General features: G+C 37.5%; 1 long non-coding RNA gene across 1 annotated transcript; it reads left to right on the forward strand.

Annotated features, from left to right (window-relative positions):
• Positions 1–2,823: 2,823 nt before the first annotated feature.
• Positions 2,824–15,148, forward strand: LOC106030544 (uncharacterized). Its single transcript, XR_001203814.3, has 3 exons — positions 2,824–5,511; positions 14,280–14,341; positions 14,898–15,148. It is a non-coding gene; the product is annotated as an uncharacterized lncRNA (long non-coding RNA).
• Positions 15,149–17,424: the final 2,276 nt, after the last annotated feature.

Raw genomic sequence — 17,424 nt, forward strand, 5'->3', positions numbered from 1 at the left:
AAAACAAACAAACAAACAAACAACAACAACTACAACAAAACTAAAAACTGCTGCACAACAGCAGCTGGGAGAGTGAGGAGTGAGAAGCAGCCCTGCAGACCCCCAGGTCAGTGCAGCAGGAGGGCAGGAGGTGCTCCAGGCACACAGCAGCAGTTCCCCTGCGGCCTGTGGAGAGGCCCCTGGTGGAGCAGGCTGTGCCCCTGCAGCCCACGGGTCCCACACGGAGCAGATCTCCACGCTGCAGCCCGTGGAGGAGCCCCCGGTGGAGCAGGTGGATGTGGCCTGGAGGAGGCTGCGGCCCATGGAGAGCCCCCGCAGGAGCAGGCCCCGGGCCGGAGCTGCAGCCCGTGGAGAGGAGCCCACGCAGGAGCAGGGGTCTGGGGGGAGCTGCCGCCCGTGGGGGACCCGTGCTGGAGCAGTTTGCTCCTGGGGGATGGACCCCGTGGTACGGAGCCGTGTGGGAGCAGTTCTTGAAGAGCTGCTGCCTGTGGGCAGCCCCCGCAGGCTCAGTTAGGGAAGGATGGCATCCCGTGGGAGGGACCCCATGGGGAGCAGGGGCAGAGAGTGACCATGAAGGAGCAGCAGAGACGAAGCGTTAGGGATTGACCGCAGCCCCTATTTCTCTGTTCCCCTGTGCTGCTTGGGGGGGAGGAGGTGGAAGAGCATGGATGGGGGGAAGGTGCTTTTAGTTTTTCTTTGTCACTTCTCTAGCTTGTTAGTAATAGGCAATAAATTTTATTAATCTCCCTATGCTGAGTCTGTTTTGCCCATGAAGGTAGTTGTTGAGTGATCTCTTTGTCCTTATCTCAACCCTTGAGCCCTGTTCATCATATTTTCTCCCCCTTTCCTTTTGAGGAGTAGGATTGAGAGAGAGGCTGTGGTGGAGCTTGGCTGGCCACAAGTAAAAACACCACACCTAGCAATGGCTGCAAGTCCTCCTCTTTCTTCTCATGAGACAGAGTAGCAAACTAATACTAGAGAAGGTGGAGAAGATTTTGTATGAATTGAGATGTAAAAGGTCTGGTATTAAAATTGTACTGCATTGCAATGTCACTTCAGTCATGCCTCATGCTACTTCAGTTTACAGAAGCTCAGACTGTTTTGATGAGGCAAAAGGAGCTAAAATCATGAAAATGAACAGTTCCATCTTGCCTGCAGTGAAAATATGATGACAATGAGATTACAGTCTTTCTCATCAGCATGGCTAATTAATTTTCGTACTCTCTGAATACAATAGTGTATCTAAAATAAAGATCAATAGAAATTAAGTTAACCCTTCCTAGTGCTTTTTTACAAAGGAGCATTCAGAAATACCAAAGAAAAATGACTGAGATTTTGAAGCCAATGTCCTGAGGATTATTCTGCAGTTACATGCAACAATTTTATTCTTCAGTCTCTTCAATGAAGGAATTTGTACAGGCATTTAATATACATTAAAGACGAGTACTAAATTTACACCCTTAATATTTTGAGGGTGTTTATTGTTTTGAGTATTTCATGTATAGTCTCTAAAGTATGAATGAGTGCCAACAGTGGAGTATCTATTATAAAATTTACTTTTCCCAGTCAATGCAGTATTTAAAATGTTCATATGATACGTACTAGAAGGCAATGTAACCTAGTGTCCTGTCTTTGAGAACAGTCAAAAGATGATGCCTAGGAAACGTATGAAGACTGGAAGGAGAAATAATAAATATATTGCATCTCCCCAGTGATCTCTTGGACTCTAATCTTTTTTAGATTAGCGACTTCTCAAGCCATAAGTCATTCCTCTGCAATTACTGACCCTCAGTGTTTTTCTCTTTCATGAATTTCTCTAGTCTTCCAATGAAGCCATTTAACTTGTGTATGTATTTAAAAGGATACTGTCCTTCATTTAGATTCCACAGCTAAACACATGAACAGCAACAGAAGACACTGGGTGGAAGAGATTTCCATATACATATGTAAAGCAGAAATACATAGACTCAACATTAGACCTTTCTTTTCCTTTCAGATCAAATTCCTTTCCAGCAAAATCTGGAGCACAAGGTGCTTTTTTTTTTTCCTATTAAAAAGAGAAACCAAGAAACATTTTTGTTGTTATTTAGACAGTACTGGAGTATTTGGAAAGACTTGGTATCACTTCCATTGTTTAAGACATCTTGGCAATAATAGTACAACAAACTCCAAAACATATATTTTTTTAATGATTCAATAGCTTGAAACTTATGATTTTTTCCTTGCTACTAGTTTGAGTCAGAATTCTACCATATGGCAGAGAAGAAATAGGAAACCATACGCATCCAGCACTGGGACTGTGTTCCTGAGAAAAACCAGTTTGCTATTTTTATATTGGCCAGCAGGTGTCAATACCCCAAAATGATGAAGCTGCCCAACAGCCAGATAGACTTGAAAAGAGTGAGGCTGAAACAAGGAATATATATATATATATATATTATATATATATACTGGGTGCCTTGCTTTGAAAGCTGGCTTTGTGAAGTTCTGTGCTTCACCACCACTAGGAAGGACGCCATCATCTGAGGGGAAAGAGAGAATGGAAATTAAACAGCCCTTCCATCCAGAACGGAAAGAGGTACTTATTTTTTCCTATTACCTTAATAATAGTATCTCTATTCCCTGTCTACACAACTCTGAAGCTCTGGGATCTCGGACATCAATCTTCAAGCCTATGTGCTCCCCAGTCAGTCAGGCGGAATCTACCTAAACACTGTAAAAAGGCAGTGTAAAAGTGGTGGTTTTGATCAGTGTAAGGGACATTAATTAAAGCAGTTCAAGTGCCACTACACCCTATGTGTTTATGGAATCTAAAAATGCTATTCTAATATATTTTAATGGATATTAGGATATATAATGGATATCAGGTAAATATGTGTCATTGTATTGCTCACGTGAGTAATACATGGTCTCTCTAACACTCATGATGAAATCCTGGTTGAAACTCCTTTTTTTTTTTTTTTTTGAGCAATTGAATTTCTGGTCTTAGCTTCCTACCAGCTGTTATTTTACAGTGAGCTGGTAAGAGCTAGGAATTTACATACTCCATTTTTAATTTAATCAAATGTTGTCAGTCTGCATCACACATTAGATACTATTTCCATCAGAGAGAACTTAAAAAACAACAACCTGAAAGATTAAAAACCTCTGCCTCTTGAAGATAATAATCTTACTGAATTTTAACAGATTACTTTAGCAGATGGGGATATGATATTCACTACAGCAAATTGCATTAACATGCTCTCAGACAGAGATGTCACATTTGCCACAGTAATTTACATTAACATGATTTGAGACAGATTTGATTCCCCCCAAAGAATTAGAAATAACATTTTATCAATTCACTTTGCCTTGTCGCTTCTTCAGATAATTGTCAGTCTGGACTAGGACATGTGTTTTACCGGTAAGTGTCATGGTGAACAGGACAGAAATACTGTTTTGTAGTGGTCATCTATAAATGCTATGATATACAGGATTCTGCATGGTACCACACCAATGCCACGTACCAAGAAATAAAGAAAATGAATCCCAATTATTGGGACAGTGTAGTGGAAAATAAGTTACTTTTGATTCCACGTAATTGATTAATTCAACTTCTGGACAAAAGACTTGCACTTTTGCATCTGTGTATAGCCTTTTACCACTACCTCTAGGAGATCTTGTCACCCACTTCAAAAGGCTGATGGAACTCACTCTGAAAAGAAATTTAACCATCTCTACTATAGCTTAGACCACATCTTCAGGCAGGGGATTGTGTGGGTGCAACTTAGCTGTCTTCTAGTATTGTTCAGCAGATCTAGGAAACATATTTATGATGGCATCTGCTGTACCACTTGAAAGAAAGTACGCCTGCATCTCTGTGTAGTATCTGAAGGCACTAATGGTCCCCAAAAGTCCTAAATCTTGTCCTAAATCAGAAAACAACGTACAGAAACTGTAAGCAACAAACATGCTTAATAAAGCTGCTTTGGGAGAAAATAAAGCAGCTTCTGAATCTTTATAGTTCCTGTAATTACTAGATTTCTAACCAGCTCAAGCAAGAGACTCCTAAAGTCCCAATACAGTCTTAAAGGGATTTTTCTGGTCAGAGCGTTAGAGACCAGCCTTGGAGGAAATGCTTCAGAGATATCGTACAAGAGTAACCTGAAGCTGTGGTGAGACCATCTCAAGTGATTGTTTCTGTAATTTGATTCAAAATAGATCCAAGAAATGACCAGAGATCTTTGGGAGATGTGTTTGTTTGGAGTATGAACCCTGGAAGTTTTGAATCAGCACCTGCTTGAATCAGCTGAAGACACTCACATTCCCTCAACTAGGCAATCCAATATCAAATACAAACCTGTGTGCAGTACTTCATCTCTTTTCTAAAAGATGTTGCTGTGTATACACGGAGGGATGCTGAATGATATTTTATGTTGGTTGGAGAGAGACAGATAATGTTTTTTTGCAGGACTCCATGAGAGTCCTAATGCCTCTCTGAAATAGTACAAAAATGGCTGTGTGTGATGCCACATGGTAAGATTTGTCTGTTAATAGGGAAAACTAGCTGGGATATCTCCTTGCATTCTCAGTTTGTAACATGGGGTTTACCCTTGTCCATATTCAGTTAATTCAAAAAAGAAAAAAAATCACCTGTCAAACACTAGCCCACTAACCTGTTAGAAGGAGAAGCATCATGGGATAGCTAGAAGAATTTAATCATCCCCTACAGAGCAGAGTTTTAAGGGGTAGTCAGTTAAATCTTGGTGGACAACATTTTTCAGTTATAGTAAAACAAGAGATGGTATAGCCATTCTTTCAGTTAATATTCTTCTTTCTGAAATGAGACAGATATCCTAACAGAAATCCAGATATCCTGAGGACCAAGATCTTACCATCATATGCAGGGAGGCCTATCAAGATTTTATGGGCAATCTTAATTCAGACATTTCTTTATTTTAGATTATTTTAATAAACTTTTTTATTCTTAATTTTTCTTTTGAGAGAAAGTGAGCTACTATTTATAAATAAAAAGTACTATTTCCAAGAAATGGAAGAACAGTGGCTGTTTGCCTGCCTAATTTCACATGAAATTAGCATGATCAGGATATCAGTGCAATTCTGGTTTTCTGTGTTATCTATAGAGATTTAGATCACCTCATCCTGGCATTTGGTCTAGTCATACTTTAGGAATATAGATGCAGCTCATTTTGTAAGTGAAGGACAGATTTTCATTTTTGGATTCAAGCCTAATTAGTTTTTATTTATTTATTTATTTATTTTTAATTTAAGAATATGAAAGTAGGTTAGATTCTCCTTACACACAAAGCCAAAGACTTTCTAGGCATTTTAGCTGTATATTCTACTTCCACTGAATTGTCTTATTCAATAAGTGTTTTGCAGATTGCTCATTGTTGTGCTTTCTCAGTCTCAGATTTCTCAAAGCTTTCTCAGAGCCTTCAGGAGTTTAGAGCAGCCTGGCTCCTATTAGAGTGTGAAGAGCTCCTACTACAGTGTGATTGCTGAAGACAGGTAAGATTCTGACTACACTCAAAATCTATAGTGATTTAAGGTTGTTGCAAAAGTAGACAAATCCACTCCCTCAAATCAATTCCTCTTCCCATATTATGAACAGAATATGAATTGTATGTAAGCTTTTTTGGCAAAAATAATGTGCCCATATTCTGTCCAGTAAAACATGAAATTTATAAGGCAATAATTGTACCAGTAAAACTTCAAGTAGTGAGGGGGTCAAACTTGTCTGAGAAGAACTGATTTTTGTACTAAAATCTCGCCAGAAATGGCTGCAAATTGCATAACATCTGAGGTAAACTTCTGAAACAGCCTTTCTGTACACCCTCTTCCCCTCCCATTGTGAGTGGAGAAAGTGTACTTTTTTTTTTTTCTTCTGAAAATGTTTTACTTTTAAACAAACAAAAGATGTTCACTCCTCTAGGTCACAAAAAGTCTTGGTTTTCAGAGCTAATAATATTTTCCAAAGTTCTTTCACAAATTACAGATGTCACTACAATTGCATTCTGTCAAAGAGTTATACAGAAGAAAATCATAATGCATTACTGCAAAACATAAAAGAAAAATAAAAAAAGAAAGGGCTGGAGAGCAAGTTTAAGAACTGTTATGTGAAGAGAAGCATGTTAATGATTGTTTCTAAGAATTCCATTAAAATATACATACATTTTTTGCTTGTAAACAAACATAAGGTAGTACAACGAATCTGGACAGCAACGTTGCCACATTACAGCCAATAAAAGACCAATACAGAGACAAATGGTACTTGCCTATCTGTTTTTGCTTTAGAACAAATGAGGTGCAAAGACCTCAAGTCTGTGTTAGTCATAGAATTGTATGCCTGAAAAAAGCTTTGTAGAAGTCAGTTTTATAGAACTAGAATTCATCTGTATGCATCAGCTTGCAAGACTGGGTTTTAAACAGTAAATATGAGTAACAAAAAGTAAAGTTTTAATAGTCTGAGATATCTTTTTAAAGAGTAATGTATCTAACACTTTTTTCTCCTGAAGCTATTTCAGAGTAGTGGTTCCTAATCCATACCTTTTTGGGAAATGCTGTTTAAGACCCTGCCATGTTGCTTTAAGTCAGGGGGTACTAAAAGGTTAAACTTGAGCACAATGGGATGAACGCAGAACACAGGGTTGCTTTCAAAATGATACTTTCACAGAATTGTTATTCAAGGACCAATGGTGGCTGCTGCTTTCTGCACATTTCATTTAAACTAAAGACAAACTTTCCAAGAGAATTCGAAATCTGTCCAGAGAAAAAATCTTTGACACTTTCAAAAATGTTACTGTACATTTCTCAATATAATAAGTATGATAAAAACACTAGTTAGAATTGCAAAACATTTTTGTTGTTGTTGTTTGTTTGCTTGTTTGTTTTTCCCTTCCTAGTTTGGATCTATTAAACAGATTAATTTTTATTAAACTCAGAAAATAACCCCAAGCTTTTTTTTTATTTTTATTTTATTTATTTTTTAATGCTTTATGGAAACAGGAAGGTTGAGCCAAGTTTATTTTCATAAATATTCTGCACTTGCAGGTGAAGTTTGACAGAATGTCACAGCTTACTTTTCATTTAATTTCTAGCAATTGCAAGCCTACCACCTCTTCTGAATTAACAGCTGGAGACATTCAGATTTCATATTCAAGCTCAGCTGCACTTAGATTGCTTAGATTTCTTTTTTCTTTTTCTCTCTCCCCCCCCACCCCCCCTTTTTTCTTTCCTTCCATTCCTTGAAAACATTACTGTTATGGCTGGCAAACTGTATTTTTTAAAAAAAATTGTATTATAAAAATTAAGTTCTATATACCTGCTCTGAGATCCTCTTTTCTATCACAAATCATGGTACCTAATGCTGTCATGGCTGCACATTGACACATAAGCTTATATTCAGTCCTTGAGTTAATATAACTAAATAAGAGACGTGCACAGATTTTCATGAATGTCTTTAATTCAGTGCTCCCAGCTCCACTCTGTGAATCATCTCCAGTGTCAGAACAGTGCTGTTATTCAAAATAACCCTTAGTGTCATGTGGCCTGGACGTACTGGTTGGGAGACATGAGGAGAGCAGATAGAATAAAGAGAGTATTTTAAATTACATTAGTGGGGTGGATGCAAGTAAATAATGATTGTGACGAGCAAAGGTATTTATTTTCCTGTTATTGCTATGGTTATTAGCAAAACTCTTGCTGGTTTAAGGCTGGGAGCCAGCTGGGCCTACAGCTAAGAATAATTGTTGTTGCTGTACTGTGCAATGCCTTATGAATTCCTGCTGGGCTAGTAATTAATCAAAAGTGCAGCTGGGAATATTACATGGCCTTGCAGGTTAGTTGGTCTTTCTCAACATTTACAGAATTTCTTGGACTTGGAAGCTGGAATCTGGATTGAACTAAAAGCCAAAATAAGGTGAAAAGGTGTTGGTCTGAGTACAGTGGGGTTTGATTTTTTCTTCTCAGTTCTCCTCTTTGTTTTCTACTGATACCCTGGAAAAATCAGTTATTGGTATTGGGAAAATACAGGGGCATACCATCATCTCATTCAGAACAAGAAAGATCTTAGTTCAGATATGATCCCCCCCCCCCTTTTTTTTTGTTTGTTTTTTCCCTCATCACTGGTGGGGTCCTGGTTGTTTATGGTTTATTCTGTGTCTTAAAACTAGTGAGTGACAGTATCTATGCTAAGTTTGAGGCCAGATTCATGGTATAGAAAACAATATGGTCTTTTCTCCCAAAGTCTGCTGTTGACAGTGACAACAATATGGGATTGCTGTGTGGTGCTACTTTACAGCACAGAAGACTGTTGTCCCCAGAGTTTCAACCCTAGGCTGTACCACAGCTTCACATGTTTTTTTGTCACCTGAAGATATTATGATGGTGAATCTGTTCGAGTAGAAGAAACATCAAAGCTAAAATCTCCAGGGGTTTGTTAAGTCTCAGGGACAGCAAAGTTGAAAAGGCTGCAAACTACTGACAGTACGCATAGCAAAAGCTGAAGAAAGCAAATCAGTTCATAACTGGCTTTAGTTTTTGTTTTCACAAGCCCCTAATTCAATGATATACTTTGTGATACTCAAATATTAAATAATCATTTGAGGTAATATTATTGGTAGCTTTAAGGTGGTACTGAGGAGAAGACAGATTATTAAATATGCTGAAGGCCTGCATTGGAGGCACATTTTCTGAGGGATAGTACCCTCTGTGAGACGCACGTCCTACAGCTTATGCATTTAAAACCTCGTAATTTAAATCTTAGACCTCTGTGCCAGGCTCTTTCTGCTAGAAATAGAAGTAAAGAAACTAAGCTCTTTATAGGCCAGTTTGCAGGCCAAAAACAGGTCAGATGACTTACTTCAAATGCATGCCAGCCTAGGAGTACAAAGTTAGATAACACTACTCTCAACCTCAGTTTAATTTAATATATGAACTTTTAACTCCCTGAAGTTAAAAGTGAATGAATTTACATGAATCAACATGTAAATTCATTAAGCTGTCACCTTTCTACCTTTACTGTATTCACAAGTTAAAAGCTGTTGATTGTCCTGTAACTTTGAAGTCTTGTTCTGTTTTAATGGATAGCAAGTTACACTTTGAGGAGTGTTCTTTGAGGATAGTTCTGAGGTCTGCAGCAACTGTTCTAAATGGGGCACCTATATAAATGCTTTGCATACCATTTCTGACTTAGGAAGGAAAGATTATGGATAAGAAATCTAAGGAAGGACTGTGCTGATAATTAAAGGCATGCTTTCAATTTGAAAGATAATTCTGAAGACTGTGAGAGAACAAGATGTTGTTCCACAGCACCCTAGTAAGCATCATGGGAGACAGTGCAACTGGGTGAATGTTCACGAGGAACTTATGTTCAGGTGGGACTCTCTACAGCTTTCAGTGAAACAAGAGTGGCTATTGATTCAGCAGGTGGTCTCTAGCTTATTATTAAACTAAGTGGCTTTCTCTATTAAAAAGTTAAAATCCTTGTGCTCTACAACAGAATAAAAGGGGAAGCTTTCTGGGCTCTGGTACCCACATGGTAAGATACTAACATGAAAGAGCAGCAGAAATTGTAATAGCTATTAATGATCTTAAAATGCTTTGGAGGTTATGTAATATGTAAAATCTGGATCTTTGTATTCATATTAAAAAGGCATTTCAAGTATAATAAATATTTGTAGTATATAAGACAAATCATGCAAACATCTGTGTGTTTGTGTTATCTTACCTAATGCTAGGTGTAGACTTAGGTCTTAGGCAGGGAGGTTCTGAAATTGCCTCTGATCGCAGCACTAGAGGCAAAATACCTAGGTGCTTTGCAGATAATGCTAAATACACTAATGATAGAATGATAGGTGTTTGTGCTGACAGGAAATTGGACTCAATGATGAAAGAGATTCAGTGAGCAGGCCTAGTTTTATGGTTCAGAAAGGCTGTACAAGAGACAATAACACACATTTATGTGTGTTTTGTAGCATTATACCACCATGTAAAATGCTACCGTTCTGATCTTGTTTAAAATCTCTCACGAAGGCATTTTGTAGATGTACAAATCTACAGGATATAGCATGGTAGAGAATCCAGACCTCTGTGCCTAACTGCTGGTGTAATCCCATTGAAACATGATTAGTGTATTCTGATGCTTTTGCCAGGTGAGCGCTTTATAGGTGAATAGCCCTGTTTACTGTCTCAGTTGAGGCTCTGTATGATTCAGTTAACAGCACTTGCTTATCACAGAAGCATCGAATCATAGAATGGCTCAGGTTGGAAGGGATCTTAAAGGTCATCTAGTTCCAAACCCCCTGCCATGGGCAGGGATGCCATCCACTACAGCAGGTTGCCCAGGACCTCATCCAACCATGTTTTCAACTCTTTCATGGATGGGGCATCCACAACTTCTCTAGGCAACTTGTTCCAGTGCCTCACCATCCTCACAGTGAAGAATTTCCTCCTAACCGCTAATCTAAATCTCCCCTCTTCAGTTTAAAACCATTTCCCCTTGTCCTGTCATTGTCTGCCTGAGTCTGCTTTAAGTATTGAAAAGCTGCAATGAGGTCTCCCTGGAGCCTTCTCTTCTTCAGGCTGAACAGCCCCAGCTCTCTCAGCCTTTCTTTTCTTCATAGAAAAGGTGCTCCAGCCCTCTCATCAACTTCATAGCCCTCCTCTGGACCTGCTGTAACAGATCCACATCCTTCTTGTGCTGGGGTCCTCAGGCCTGGACACAGCACTCCAAATGAGGCCTCACAAGGGCAGAGCAGAAGAGGGGGCAGCCCAGGATGCAGTTTGCCTTCTGGGCTGCAGGCGCACGCTGATGACTCATGTCAAGCTCTTCATCCACCAGAACTCCCAAGTCCTTTTCTTCGCAGCTGCTCTCAATGAGTTCTTCTCTGTACTCGTGTCTGGGATTACACTTGGTCTTGTGGAACCTCATTAGGTTCACATGGACCCACTTCTCAAGCCTGTCCAGGTCCCCCTTCCTCCTGCTGTACCAAGTGCACCACTCAGCTTGGTTTCATCAGAAAACCTGCTGAGAGTGCACTCGATCCCATTGTCTATGTTGTTGATAAAGTTATTAAACTGTACTGGTCCCAAGACAGACCCCTGATTGACACTGCTCATCATAGAACGGAGGGACACAGAACCATTGACCACCACTCTCTGGGTGCAGCCTTCAAGCCAATTGCTTTTCCACTGAATGGTCCACCCTTCAAATCCATTTCTGTCCCATTTAGAGATCAGGATGTCATGTGAGACTGTGTTAAATGCCTTACAGAAGCCCAGGTAGATGACATTGGTCAGTCTTCCCTTGTCAACTGATGCAGTCACTCCATCATAGAAGGCCACCAGACTGGTCAAGAATGATTTGCCCTTGGTGAAGCTGTGCTGGCTGTCTTGGATCACCTCCTTGTCTTGCATGTGCCTGGACATTGCTTCCAGGAGGATCTGTTCCGTGATCTTGCCAGGCACAGAGTTGTAATGCAGCAACAGACAGTAATAAAGTTTGATCATGAGTAGATATAACTCATTTCTGGTATAAATGATGGCTAAGAAATCAGCTGAGTTGAAGCTGAAACTCCACTGCAGAATCTGGGCTTTGGATGTGATCTTATATCTAAAACATCATCATAGAGAATCTCACCAGGAGGGCTTTGTACTTCTGGCAGATTTTAAATTAGACTGCTTTTTGCCTTGCTATCTTGACTGGCTTCTGGTATTTTTCTTAGAGTAAGGGCAGTTCTTGCAGAGTATATCATTTATATAAAGCTAGTTCTAATGTCAAAAACTTGTAATGGCATATAGAATAACAAAAAGGCAGATCTTGCCTTCTGTCAATACGTTTCAATGATTCAGTCTTCTATTTTGAAAAGACCTCTTATCACAGAATTTGAAAAGCACTATATGAAACCAGACTAATGTTCCAAAATGTTTGCGCGTTCTGCTATTTTGTGCTGAATGTCAGTTATGAAAGGCACTTTAAAACTATTTATTTGTGGAAATGTGTTTGTTGCATTTTTACATTAAACAACAACAAAAGCAAAATAGCAATGCCATACCTCACTGATATTTCACTCTACCAGATAGAACTAATAGGTGAACAGGAATCCTTTGAAAACAAACGAATGTTCAAACATTCAAACCTGTTGAGTCAAGACTAGTGCACAAGCCCCACAGAACATTTCTGTTTTGGTTTCTGACATCACAAAACAAAAGCAGTCTGAGTTTTACATGGTAGGGACCTGAAATAAGATGGCAGAATGCATCAGCCAGTAACAGGAGGTGATCCATCCCACAGGTTCTTTGTTCAGACTTTGGATTCTCTTTGTTCCTCTCTCCGGTTTTCAAGGATATTTGTCTATGCACAATGTTAGAGGTAGCCAAATCTAGTGAGATTTTGTAACCGAGGGTTTTCTCCTGTTTTAACTATATCAGAACCTAATTGTTGTGCTCCTGGAGGAAATTATGTTTGCTTCAGAACTAGTTCAACCAGTCTGACCCTGGTTTGTGTGAGTATAAATCACGTAGCCTCAGCCAGCATGAATTTCTAAGACTCTTAGTAAGGATGTCATAGTTGGATAACAATATTTCATTGACCCATGCAGCACAATGAATGACATATAGTTTCTTATAGCTGCACACTACATCTCCTAGAGAATTTGATTTCTCTAACCTTAGTTTTCCCCTCGTATTTTTATTCTGTTTTTCTACAACATCACTTTATCCTCTGATTTTACAAAATGTGATAACATAATAATAAGAAAGAGAAGTTTCATTATCAGTTTGCAGGCACTGAGGCAAGGCCTGGCCATACTGTAAAAAGTAATACATTATAATATATATTTATTTAAGATTACATTTGATATAGGCTTGCCGTGTGAAGTTTCATAAAGAAAAAAATGTTCTCTTATGAAATTCCAACAGCTTAATGAAGTTGTCATCACAAAGCTTTCACAATGAATAATTTATATGTTAAAATAACTGAGGTTTTAAGATATAAAATGAGACTTCACTTATGGTCTCATAAAATTTTGTTTTGCGAGGGTTTTTCATTATGTTTAAACTACAAGATAACCACATTCTTAAAAAAAAAAAAAAAAAAAGAAAAGAAAACAAGACAAACAAGCAAAAAACCCACTGATTTTCATTATATTAAAGAACTTTTTCAAGAATGAATTTTTCTTCCAACATATCTTTCATTTACATGAGAATGACAGTTCATTCATCTTATTACAATGTAATTGGTATCTACCTCTTAAACTTTTTTTTTTTTTTTTAATAGCCTATCTGTTATTTAGGCTAAACTATCAGGCTTTAAATGTAGTATCTTCAGAAATCTTATGAATGAGACATTATGCTTTAATACTTTTACTGATGGAAAAATTTTCTTTGTGCATTGTTTTTATAATCTTGGAGGAGCTTCTAAGTGAACATAAAACTTTTTAAAAGTCTTTTACCATGAAACACTTCAAATTTATTCTTAAAATAAAGGTTTGACAGCTTCCCCTTTATACTGACAACTATTCCTGAGTATTAAACCTTGCAGCTATCTTTGCTTGATGAACAAACTCAGGAAAAGGATCCTGAGTAATAAATTCAGCTTTCCTTCTAGTCAAGCATTTCTGTAAAAATTCAATGCCTACTGGCATTCTGTTTTCCATCATTTGTAAATGCCTCCTTGTTCCCTACTGCCATGCACAACAGAGTGGTAATAAATTTAAAAAGATGGATTACATTTTGGTAGCAAAAAGTGTTGAGTTTTCTGTCTTGTCGTGGGCAAATTCTGCTATTTTCTTTAGCTGCTGGCTCAGAGTATGATGACAAGAAAGAAACTATCAGTTGAATCTAATCAGCTCAATAGAAAACTGGAATCTGAAATACTAAGAAATTACTTTAAAAGAAAAATATCCACACAAGGAAAATTGCACGGTATTTTCCTCATAATCATTCCATGTGCACAGTCAATTCAAATGAAGGTTGCTACATGTTAAATATGTTTGTTTTTAATTAAGAAATTTAGCATGTAAATAAAGAACTGTGGTTTCATAAGATTTTTTCTTTACATAAATAGATAAGGTCATACTTTGAAGAATCAGGTTGAAATAAATGGATTACAGGACATCACGTGATGACTTTTTTTTTTTTTTTTCTAGTACAAAGAGCAAAATGTGAAGAGTATTATGAACAGCAACTAAGGCCTAAGATAGCTTTGTAGAACTGTAGAGTTTAGTAGTCTCTTCCTAATTGTATCTGACCATGTTAATCTCAAATTTCCCTTTCAGGATGGTCACCCAACTTCAACAAGGAAGTATACAACAGTTTCTATCCCAATATAGGCTCCAAGGTATACTTTGTGTCATGAAAAACACAGATAAGAATTAACTTTAAACTTTAGGGTGTTGGCACCAACAGGAAGCTTGCATGTAAAAGGCTCACCCTAGGGATTTCTGTTTTGTTAGTCTCACTCTTTAAGTTTAGAACAGTGTTGTTAGGTGAGAAAGTTCCACTCACATACCTGGAGACTAACGTAATCTTATGTTGTATATCTTGCCCAGATCAGAATCTAAGACTTTAGCTTTGCTACTCTGAGCCTCAGACTTTTCTACAAAACTATCAGGTTCTGTTGAACTCACTGGTCCATGTCACAACCAGTTTGAGATATTTCTAGTGGGATTAACTGTATGGCTTGAGCTCACCAGACCCTAATGTAGTTATCTTAAATGTGTCTGTGTTCAATGAATCACATTTTAAAGTATTATTATTATTATTATTATTATTATTATTATTATTTTATTATAGGGAGAATGCAATGAGCCTGTTTAAAAATGTTAGACATTCTAAAGTTAGTGAATATGAATTTCATTTCAAATATTTCTGCTACTTATCTTGTTTATTTCCAGCTCTGAGCTCTCGCAGATAAAATGTGAAAAGAGAGAATGTTCTAAATGCAGGAAGAGGTGAGGTGACTTTTCCAGCATTTCCAGTTGTCTCACAAAATACCACCTTATTTAGCATACTGAATTTCATAAATCATATTTGAAATTGTCTAAATCTTCTTCTAGGTGAACTAGGTTCTAAGCTGGATTTGTGAGTTTTATTTCTGAAAGTTGGTTCTTAAACGTTGCATTTCATTTTATGAAGTATTGTCCCCTTGAACCCCTTTATAGTTTTTTATCCTACTCCAGTGCTTCTTGAATGCTGCTTCAGGTATTCCTTGTGTTATTATGCTGTGCCCAATCAAACCATCCCAGGCCTCTCTCTACCAGCTTGTTTGAAGTCAGATATATGGACAAGTATGAATTTCTTTAGTCTCATTCTTGTTCAGAAAATCTTTTAATTCCATGTTTGTAATGTTTGGTCTCCTTGTTCATGACAAGTGTTGTTTTAAAGTGTTGTAAAGTTTTGTAAGAATTTTATGTGACCACAGGGCTTTTTGAGATCATTATATGTGCTTACTTACTTGGCAGGAGCATTATTATGAGAAAAATATTATTGTACTGCATGGGCTTGCAAACTTGTATGGTTTGTATGGTTAACTACATATTATTTGTGATAAGGTAGAAAATCTTTAATATCTCATGTATAATGACAAAAGACTATGTCTGACATGCAAAGCATTGCATAAAAGTATGATTTTTTCCTTGCTAAATGAACATACAGCTTTTCAGGCTCTCAAAATATTCATATTGTACAGATAAACTTCCATAGGAGGTAGTGAAATGCCTGGAAACAACTTGAAATGGTTAAGTGAAATGTAGCAATTAAGGATAAATAGTGGTAAATTATGATAAAGGACTTTTTACATTTGCTGTGATTTTGCCTCTGAAAGAAGACAATCTATCCATAGCTTACATATACCATTTTTTTTGGATTCATGAGATGCCTTTTCTTGAAACAATGTCCTGATGTCTCTGTCCCTTGAAGTTAGTTCTCTGGGGTAGACAGCTGTTCAGCTTGATTTCTGCTTATGATGTGAAAGTCATCCATCTTTTTATATTGTATAAGGGACATTTTTCAACAAATTTTCTCTCTCTGAACATTTCCAGGTGTTGATAGTATTTCATATGTCAATCTAGTACTAATATATGCCCTTGTGAGATTTGAGGCCAATATGATTTAAATCTGGGGAAAACTTAATTGTTTATGCATAGACTGCTTTGATAAAATATAAAAGGCAGCTTGTCTTTTCAGAACAGAAGCCAGCCTGAGAAGTTATGAATTTGTCCTGTTAGTTGCCTTATTCTTTGTCAGTCAGAAATCCAGATCACATTAGAAAATGCTGAAAACACTAACATTAACAGATATGGCAGAAACTTGCAGAGAAAATGCATTCATTAAAATATATATATTTTATGAAAAACTACTACTTGTTTGTGGTTCATTAAAATCACCTAAAAAGTGGAGATTTGTTTTTCAAGAATGTGTCCTAGCTTTATCTCAAATTTTGTATTCTCCTAAATAAACTCTCCTAAAGACCCCTAAACCTGTAGTTGTTTAAATGATTTTTTTTCAGATGATGAAACTTCTCAGTATGATTCAGTGGAATAATCTTTAAACCATAAAAGAATTTGTATTTCTGTTTTTGTTTGTTTCTTTGTGTTTTGTTTTTGAAAATACTTGTACTTACCTGGTTAATCCAAAGCTATAAAGGTAGTCCCTGAGAGAGATTAGACAGAGAAATGTACACTGCAGAAGCAAATAGGCAAGCAAGATCCCTTGCCCTGTAGTGCCTAATTCACAAATTGCAACGAGTCACAAGCACAATCTTAAAATTGTGAAACACATTTGCACATTTTTAGGACTTTCCAATTAAAGTGTTTTGAGATTGACAGTGATAAAACATATGTGATCTTTCTTCAGCCTAATCTTCTGAAATGCTAACAAAACGTCCAGCATATTTTCATCTATCTGAAGCAACTAGCAAGGTCCTTGAGGCCTGAAACTGAACGAACTGAAAACCCAGTACCTGTTTCTATTTCCTTTAGATTTCCCATCCACTCATGTTCCACCAATTTGTAAGAGTTTTACCTTCTTTTAGTCTGCAGCGTGTAGCTCCTATATCTTCCTACTTCGTGGGATTAAATGTCCTGAATGTTCTTTACTTGTGTAAGAGCTCCGTCTTCCTGGCCATGAGATACTACTGAAGATAAAGAAGGGAATGTTTCTGGTTTGAGGCTATTATGTCTTTGCGTGACAGACTTAACGAACAAATGCAGGGTGGACACCTTTAGAGGAAACACTCCTAATAAACCAAAGTCCATCCAGCAAGCTTTACCTTTTATTTGATCAACTTAACTATTCTGGTTTTCATAAGACAAAAAAAGAAAACCAAAAAACCACAAAAACCCTTGAAGACCCTCCCTATCCCCCAAAAGTATCAAGTTTCCTCAACTCCTCTATTAATTTCACTTATGGGAAGCTGCTTTG

The sequence above is a fragment of the Anser cygnoides genome, chromosome 2 (assembly GCF_040182565.1).
Source record: "Anser cygnoides isolate HZ-2024a breed goose chromosome 2, Taihu_goose_T2T_genome, whole genome shotgun sequence".
Classification (NCBI taxonomy): domain Eukaryota; kingdom Metazoa; phylum Chordata; class Aves; order Anseriformes; family Anatidae; genus Anser; species Anser cygnoides.